We start from the raw sequence: 9932 nt of genomic DNA, 5'->3' as shown, positions 1-9932 counted from the left end.
AGTATTGAGTTAGCTGCCCCTTCTTGGCTAGTATTGAGTTAGCTGCCCCTTCTTGGCTAGTATTGAGTTAGTTTCTCCCTCTTGTCTAGTATTGAGTTAGTTGCCCTCTCTTGGCTAGTATTGAGTTAGTTGCCCTCTCTTGGCTAATACTGAATTAGTTGCCCCTATTGGCTAGTATTGAGTTAGCTGCCCCTTTTTGTCTAGTACTGAGTTAGTTTCTCCCTCTTGGCTAGTATTGAGTTAATTGCCCTCTCTGACCTAATAAAGAGTACTGTCCTTCAACTAGGGATATTAAGTAAATTAAGTTTTTCATCTAAGGATGTATGAGGAAGAGTTATACGTTTTTCTTGTGTGTGATGGTGGAAAGCGAAAAGTTTCAAATGCGTAATTTGAAGATAAGGGTTTCACCAAGGGTATTATTCCAGAAGCTAAGGGTTTCACTTTGAGTACTCTGATAGAAAGCTCAATACTTCACATAGAATATTATGACAGACAGATAAAGATTTAATCTAGTATATTATGACAGTCAGATAAAGGTTTCACCTAGAGTATTATGACAGACAGATAATGGTTTCATCTATCATGCTATGACGGGAATAGTCTGACAAGAAGGTAGATTTTTGACTGATGTTATTCGGTACAGAAATAAATTATTTACTTAGGTTTTCTCCTAGGTTTGTTTATTAAGAAGTTAAGTCCTTATTGAAGAGTTAATTCTTACATAGGATTCTATACAACAGAACTAAGTGTTATATTTATGTGTTATGTCGACTGACAAGACTTACCTACAATAGTGTTCCTATAGAAGTCATTGGAAATGAATTAATTATCAACTTATAAGTCTCAAAGTGGGTTCCTCGTCATCATATTTGAATTATCAACTTAATTATGCCTGTAATCTAAGTAACTGTTTAACATGTATTTTCTGAAAGAGAGTAGAGTGTCTTACGCATGGCTGATTGAACGAAGGAAGATGGGGTTCCCAGATATGTCTGGAATAGAGTTACCGGGTGTTGTCTGGAAGAAGGAATAGTTATTAACGTAGGTTTGTATTGAAGCGAGATGAACACCTTCTTATAGATATATGCCTATGCAGGAGATAACTGTTGTATCCTGTTCTGCTTGGAAGTGAGAGAAACACTTCATGATGGGGGCTCTTCTGGAATAAAAATAATCATTTAAAGATGCCCATAGGAAATGTTTATAAATTATCAAATCGGTGAATACAAACTCTTTGTAATAATAAATGTTTCACCCAGTGTATTATGATAGGAGCTATGGATTTCACCAAGAATACAGTCTTGGTCAAAATGTTTACATACTGTTCTATATTGATGTTACTGTCTACATGCATGCAGTAGTAACACAGAAGGTAGCGTATGATTAGACAAGTATGCACGAGTTGCTATATGGTGTTTTAAGCATTTGTTTGTCAAACACAGATACACACCTGTTTTGCATAAAATGGTGTGCTTTTGGTATAATTTTTTTCGAAACAGATTAACGCTTTGTTCAAAAAATGTTTCTCTACTTTGTGACGAATCATGCCTCGCCATTGCAAGAAGTTATAGAGCGTCAACTTTCTAGTCTGTCCAAAATGGTATGAAGCAAACGGACATTGCCAGAACAGAAGAATACTTCTAGTGTACTGTATCCATAATCCAGAAACGACATCGGACTACCAGAAACGTTTTTCCAGGAAAGCCTATTATTAGACGACCAAAAACTACTGCCTGAGATTACCTTGTTGTGATCAGGTTAACACGTCAAGGTCGAAAGAAGTATTGCAACATCTTACGACAGGAATGTCATGAACACATTCATTCCAGAGTATCCAAAAGAATAGGAGACTAACTAAACAAGGGTATTTTGCAAGAAGGGTTATTTGTGTTCCAGGATTTCAATGCCACTGCCCAAAGTGTGCGTATTGTACAGGATTATTCGACCAGGAGGTCGTTACAAGATTGTCATGGCCAGCAAAATATGCATATTGTAATTTCATTGAAAACTATTGTGCAGAACTGAGCCGGAAAATTACTAACCACGACCCTCAACCAACTACTGTCGCTGAATTGCAGCGCCTTTTAATGACAAGTTGGGATGAAATCACGGTGGATTACATCAATAACCTCATCGACAGCATGCCACGTCGCCTTGCGGAGATCATTAGAGAACAAGGAGAATCAACCAAGTACTGAATGTTTAATATGAACTGATGTAAAGTTACAGAGGCTATTTATAATAATTTGATATTATATTTTATCATTATGTATGTTTTGGTAAGGTTTTGTTGCAATAAGTGAAATGCTAAAGTGCACATCTTTCTACAGGTGTCTAATGAAATTGTTTTCTGTTCTAATAAATCGTTCCTGACGTGTATAAAACCTGTCTCAATATACAAATTACGTATGTAAATGTTTAATATAACATACATTTCTCAGTTTGACAGTGCTAAGTGTATTTATATTCCATCTTAATAATAATGATCTCATTTTTTACAGAATATGCAAACATATTGGCCAAGACTGTATTATGACAAATAGATAAAGGTTTCTTCTAGGGCATTATTGCACTTAAAAGGAGTTGTGAAGTTGCTCTGTAGATTTATTTAAATAGGTCTATATTTCAAATCATAGTGGTTTATAAGCTGGGATATGTATATTTGCCATTTATATACATCTATGATCTTTATGACGCATTAACCAACTCAATACTTTTAACAAAACTCGGTAATTCGGACCGCCCATATAGATTTATACAGTATCAAATAATTTTAAATTAGGTTATTAGCTTAACTCGGCTCTTCGCTGACAGCGAATGCGCTGCTTTGCCAGTGAAACGTGGATAAGTCGATACAGCAGCTGACAAGTTCTGCTAGTGACATGTGCTCCATCAGAGAAGACCTCGCCTATAATGATCTAAACAAAGGAGACTTCAGAACAGAAAAGAGAAACATGAGGGATAATAGAACCAATAAAAATCCAAACTGTTTTGTACAACAAGCAAAAAAGTATAATCATCTTCCAAGGTTTGGCAAGATAGCTAAAAACGGAGCTCTGCTGTTGCGTCGGTGGCTACAACAAAAGACCAGGTAAGTTCGAAATCCATAGATAACATCGCCCCATCTTCTGGAGTTGAAAACATAAAACAACGACCAGTCTTCACATCATTGTCGACGAACTTACTTAAAAATTGTAAGAGAAAAATAAAATAGCCGAAAATGATATTTCAATTCGTTTTAACTTATGATCTTAGTTAAATGTTCAAAAGCTTTACAATATTTAAAGAATGATTTGAAATGATTGTTTAAAACATGAACGATTTTCATTCTGATCTATATCATTAGCTTCCTATTGATTTGGAATTATTATTAATAATGATCATTTTGTGGACTGATACTACTTTTACTTGAGTTTTCTAAAAACCTATTTTGTTTTTCTTTCTGAAAATATTTAATTCATGCAATGGTTTGGTACATTTGGGATCAAAATTAATTATAATACTACGTATCTATTATTCTTATCCAATCTAAATTGCGTAATATCTACTGTTTTAAGTGCTGTTTGGAACCTTCTTGGTGTCGAGAAACTTTCGAAGCAGAGCTTATACATTTTCAATTGTTTTATAAATATTTTTAACAAGACAAAGAAGGACTATACTAGGTTAAAACTGAAGGTTCCAAGAATTACTTAACATAGAATTTTTGAATTTAAATTGAATGTTGGAATGTTCACCGAAAGTGTTGCCATCTAGTGATTAAAATCTAGAAATAGTATATGTAAAACCTAAATATTGATCATTTCATGAAATATTGTAGTGCTCTTTTTTTATATTTCTATTTCTCCTTCAGAACTCTTTAAACAATACAACCATTTAACGCTATGATAAACTAGCATTAACGTTTTCAGACGACTTAAATAGAAAGAGAAAAGTTAATATTTTGTTTAAAAAAGCTGAAAAATTTAGTAGCTCTCATTGGCCAAATGAACTGATGAAACCGAATATTTGAGTATTGTGGTAACTTGAATATGTGAAAGATTATTTGAATATAAATACTACTTTTAAAAAATTGTTTTAGTCCAAAGTAGTGTATCACCAGCTTGTTATCATTGTCCCCAATAACATGTATTATACCATTATATTTTCCTATCTTGTTAACTATTTTTTAACAATAAGCTGTCTTACAAATCAACGGTTCTGTTTATTGTAATAAGATTTACTATTTGTTTAATCAGAGTTGTAAGTAACTATTGTATTGTTGACTGATATCCAAAGACGTATACGTTTAGCATAAAGGAAACACGGTGCTGCAGAATAGCCAGTTACAAGCAATATTTAGGCAAATAACATTTATCTTTGAATTAAAATTTTGTAAAAGAAACTAAACATGGAGAGTTCGGTTGCATGATGTCGGTTTATTAATAATATCATTAGATCAAAAGTAAAGGTGAAAGTTGTCTTTACTTGAAACAGAATTCAGTAACTAAAGTGTGGTTGTAAGCAATTGACAATCTACTGATCACTGATTAGTGGACGTCTAACACTAACCATAGACACTACCAGCATCTGTATATAAAGTTTTTAAAAATCAATGTGACTAAGCATATGTTTATTCTTAAGTTAATTTGTTAAACACGGTGGTGCTGTAGCCTTGAAAACTGTCCGGATTGTCCCACGTGTACTAGCACTTACTGGTGGTTTTTATAGAGTATCACCAGTAGCAAGGTAGTAAGTATCAACTATATCCCTTCATATTTCGATACCAATAATTTAAACATATTCAATGTAATCGGCACAAATATTGAAATATTAAAATAACGTCAAAGTCTGAACGATTTTGTAACTGAAATAAACGTAGCTCACAGTCGAAGGCAGTAGAATATCATAAAAAACATGTGCAAAGTTTTCAAGGGGAAAGAAAGATGATGAAGGTGATAAATGATGCGACACATCTAAGATAATAGAAACCGGAAAGTTTGTTTGATTGTAATTAAGCACAAAGCTGCACAATAGGCTATCTGTGCTCTGCCCACTACAGGTATCGAAACCCGGTTTCTAGCGTTGTAAGTCCGGAGACATACCGCTGTGCTACTGGGGGCAAACCGGAAATAAAAACACATTTGAATCGGAAAAAGACCTTCAAAGCTAATGTTAACATAAACTGTAAATCTGAAAATCTGGTATAATGTATAACATGTTCCAACCGTCACGAACATTACATCCGTGAAACCGGAAAGAAACAGTGTGAGAGAGCGGGTATCCCTCGACAACAAATCCGGTATCCATCAACACACAATATTCCAGTCCCTGAACAATTGGACACTTATTGAAAATAGACAAGTCACTATTTTCATCCAAAGAAAAATATTTCTTAAAATCACACTGCAGGCCATGAATTAGAAAAAGTTGGCCATTAAATGGAACCTAACAGATTATGAGACAGTCAGTGATAATAATCTGTAGCATTCGTTCCAGTGACAGGAGTTCCAAAATTAAAAAAGAAAACTAGACTGTGTCTTTAAAACGCGGCTCAGTGATATGAGGAAAGTTAAAAACTATCGTTGTGTATTTTAGAATAAAAAAGGACTTTCTCGTTTTTAGTTGTACATTTTGTTTTTATTGTCGAGAATAAAACATTTAATTCAGTAATTAAAGAGAAAAAATTCAACAAAATATTTTTTTTAAATCTGTAGATTTTTCAGGATTCTTCTCGATTAGTTAAACTATGTCACGATTTCGATGCTCGCTAGTTGAGAATAAGATACAGGTTTGTACGATCTTGGTAAATTTATGAAACCTTTTATTTATTAGCTATTTTCATCCCACCAAACATGCTCGCCCTTTCAGCCGTGGAGGCATTATAATGTGACGGTCAATCCCACTATTCTTTGGTAAAAGAATAGCCCAAGAGTTGGAGGTGGGTGGTGATGACTAGCTGCCTTCCCTTTAGTCTTACGCTGCTAAATTAGGGACGGCTAGCACAGATAGCCCTCGTGTAGCTTTGCGCGAAATTCAAAACAAACAGATTTATTAGCTCTTATCCCCCCCCCCTCACCCAAATGTCTTCGAGGTAAGTCAGAAAATTTATAAGGCAAAAAACTGGGTTTCGATAGATACTCGTGATGGGCACAGCATAGATATCCAATCATGTAGCTTTGTGCATAACTGAAACAACAACATATCAGTTGTTAATAATGAAGATCGCCTAACTGCAACAACAACAACATATCAGTTGTTAATAATGAAGATCGCCTAACTGCAACAACAACAACATATCAGTTGTTAATAATGAAGATCGCCTAACTGCAACAACAACATATCAGTTGTTAATAATGAAGGTCAAAACTTGTAGGTTAAATGATAACTGTGATAGTTGAAATTTTTACTTTTCAGCTCTACAATATTGTATTTCGCTAGGTCAGTAAATTTCTATGTAACATTTAAACATATTAACTGGTTTCCCAAAAATATAGTTTTTATTTATTGTAATTAAGCCTCGTTTTGCTAACATATCAGACAGACTATTTGGTTAACATGCATTATTTATGACTCTCCTCGTTTCTCTGAGTACATTTCTTGTTAGTGTTACGTGTGGAATAATAACGTAATATTTTATTCTTAATTAATTGTTATAAGGCGTTGGCCAACACTGTGCTCAGACTCATACAGTCGTAAATCAAACAATTAAACGCATTAAGAATTCGAAAAGCGAATATCCTATATGGATAAAATGTACTTCCTTCAGCTCACTGGCTAAAATGCAAAGATGAACGTTAAACATTTAATTATTTTCTATTTAATTTCCAACAAATGTCTATGGGATTTGCATTGTTCAAATAAACTTTAATGAAAACCCGATTGAAGCTTAAATACATTTTATATATATTGAGATCCTGTGTAATCCTCGTCATATTTTGTTTTGGTTTTAGATTAGAACATTAAACAATCCTGTAAAACGTTCTTTTTATATTTTTAAGTGCACCATATACGTTTATAACAATTTTGAATTAATTACCGGAAATAAAATAATTTCTACTATTCTACAAAAGAAAAGAAAACGACTTTTTGCAACCCTCTAGAAAATATAGTTTGGCGACAGTCAGTCCCAAGAGTTGTCCATTTTATTTGTGAACAAGTAACTTTCAACTTGTCATATCTTTTTGATATCTGGAAACACAATTGTAAACGTTAAGATAACGGACAGACACTTGAGTTTTTATATTAAATATTTCCTACATGAGACGTGAGAGGACTGAAAACTGGGAGCAGCAAAGATGGGATGAGGAGAGCGAAAAATGCTGTAACTAAATACTCTAGCGCATTTGCTGAGCTATCTAATGGTGACCCTGTTAGACAGATCTCGATAGCAAAGGAAAACAGCTGGAGTCGACCGTTTTTATATGTGACATGTCATCCATCATAAATTCAGCTTCAAAGCAACAAAGCTAATGTTTGAGGTTGTTAATGATGTGAAAGAAATATGTTTGAATAGTTCGCATTTTAGAACCTATAGCGCTAATGAGCTCTCTCTCTCTCTGTTATCTGTACACATCTATATATAAAAGAACAGTGAAACAAGCTGGGGCTTACTAGATTTCCCATTACTGTATTGTCATAAGGGAAGAACGCTTTGGATTCTAGGATCAAATTATAATAAATTAATAGGGTCAGTAACATCATGCGATTATCAAAGCTAGTAAGGATAGCTCTAAAAGATTAAGAAAACATATATCATATTTCTAAGTCTAAACCAAGCAACTCTAACCGAATCATGATATGACGTCACAACTATTAGATTGAGTATTCCAGGCAGACAATTTTATGCTCTAGACAATCTAAATTGTGTCCGAAATCTAGAGCTCCGCCACAGGGTCAACTCGCGCCCCAAGCATAAAGTGAGACCACATTTTAGTGCCGAAAAATTAAAATCTGCTGACTTGTATACCTGTATAAAAAATAACTTAAATGTTGACGAATTGCGTATTTATGAAACGTACAATGCATTATATTATTTGACCCCACAACACGAATTGCGTATATGTGAATCACAACAGTGCATTATATTATTTGAACCCAACACAAATTGCGTACTTATGAAGCACAACAATGCATTAAATTATTTGAACCCAACACTAATTGCGTGCTTATGAACCACAACAACGCATTATATAATTTGAACCCAAGCGTTAATAAGAACTTTAATATACAAATTCGATTTAATATACGTAAGAACATTTACGTTTGTTTTTGTTTATATAATCAAACAATAAATATGTTCCACCAATGATTTATTGACAAATTTTTGATATGATTTTAAAAGTATTATTTAAATATAACACGACTGAAATAACTTGTAAGTACTTACGGTTGTGGCAATCGGATGCATCTCTATCGTTGTCATGGCTACTATTTTCAATGATCACTTAAGCCTAATTAGTGATGTATCCACCTTAATTTTCCCATTCTGCACGTGGACTATGGATAGTTAATTTACAATCACGACAATGTCAGACGTTTGTTTGATGTAATGTTAACAAGTTTTATCTAGGTGTCATCAACGTTACGATGTTTGTCTGATGAATAGTTAATAGGCCGTGTATCTAGATGAGTTATCAACGTTTCTATTATTCTAGTGTAATGTTACTAGTTTATAACATATATAGATATGTTATCAACGTTACGACGTTTGTCTGATGAATTGTTAACAAGCTGTATATCTAGGTGTGTTATGAGCATTTCGATTAGTCTGGTGTTATATTAACAGTTTGTTTATATATATAGGTATGTTATCTACATTTCGACGTTTTTCTGATGCAGTGCTAACACGTTGTTTATCTAGGCGTATTATGAACGTTACGACATTAGTCTGATGTAATGTTATTGTAACGTTCATAACACATTTAGATAATCAAAACTGTCGTTTGTCTGGTGTAATGCTTAGACGTTGTTTATGTAAAAATCTTAACAATTAAAGACGTTCAGTGAAATCTCCATATTTCACATTTTTCCACAAAAGAGAAGATTTTTGCAAAAATTAAAATAAAGGTACAATTTATCTGACTTTTTCAATTCACTTCGCTTGTTGTGCGAGTCACATGAATGCTTTACTCGATAAAGAAAAATATCTTATAGTGTAACAGCGAATTCTAAGCGTCATTACAACAATGAGTAACTAAACTTAGAGTTTCGTGACGATACAATTGGGTCATAGTGTTAATGTCAATAAAGAGTCCATCACATGCTTTAAATGGATTTACCATCGTAACGACATCAGCCTAATTTAGCTAATTTCAAGGAGTTTGTGAACGATTATTGCCTCCCTTTATATTTTTATGTCGTGTTAAACTTACAGAATGTTGATAATTTTATTTAGTTTTCTTGTTATATGGTCGACGATAAAAACTTTCACCAACGTTCAGCAAAAGCAGCTAACTCACACTTGAAGTTCTACTAACCGTTTATGACTTCCTTTACTCAAGAAGGAAATGCTATAATTCAGACAAACGAACTATGTTTTTGAATCCCTTGTTATCATACGTACGCTCTTAAGAAGATGTTAGCTAATTCACTAAACCTTTTTAATATTCAGTAGGAGAAGTTTTAACGATTAACCTGCTCCATTAAGCTGTTTAATATTCAGTAGGAGAAGTTTTAACGATTAACCTGCTCCATTAAGCTGTTTAATATTCAGTAGGAAAAGTTTTAACGATTAACCTGCTCCATTAAGCTGTTTAATATTCAGTAGGAGAAGTTTTAACGATTAACCTGCTCCATTAAGCTGTTTAATATGCAGTAGGAGAAGTTTTAACGATTAACCTGCTCCATTAAGCTGTTTAATATGCAGTAGGAGAAGTTTTAACGATTAACCTGCTCCATTAAGCTGTTTAATATGCAGTAGGAGAAGTTTTAACGATTAACCTGCTCCATTAAGC

This window comes from Limulus polyphemus, unplaced genomic scaffold, assembly GCF_000517525.1.
Source record: "Limulus polyphemus unplaced genomic scaffold, Limulus_polyphemus-2.1.2 Scaffold2471, whole genome shotgun sequence".
NCBI lineage: Eukaryota > Metazoa > Arthropoda > Merostomata > Xiphosura > Limulidae > Limulus > Limulus polyphemus.
Note: the sequence above shows the minus strand (reverse complement) of the source record.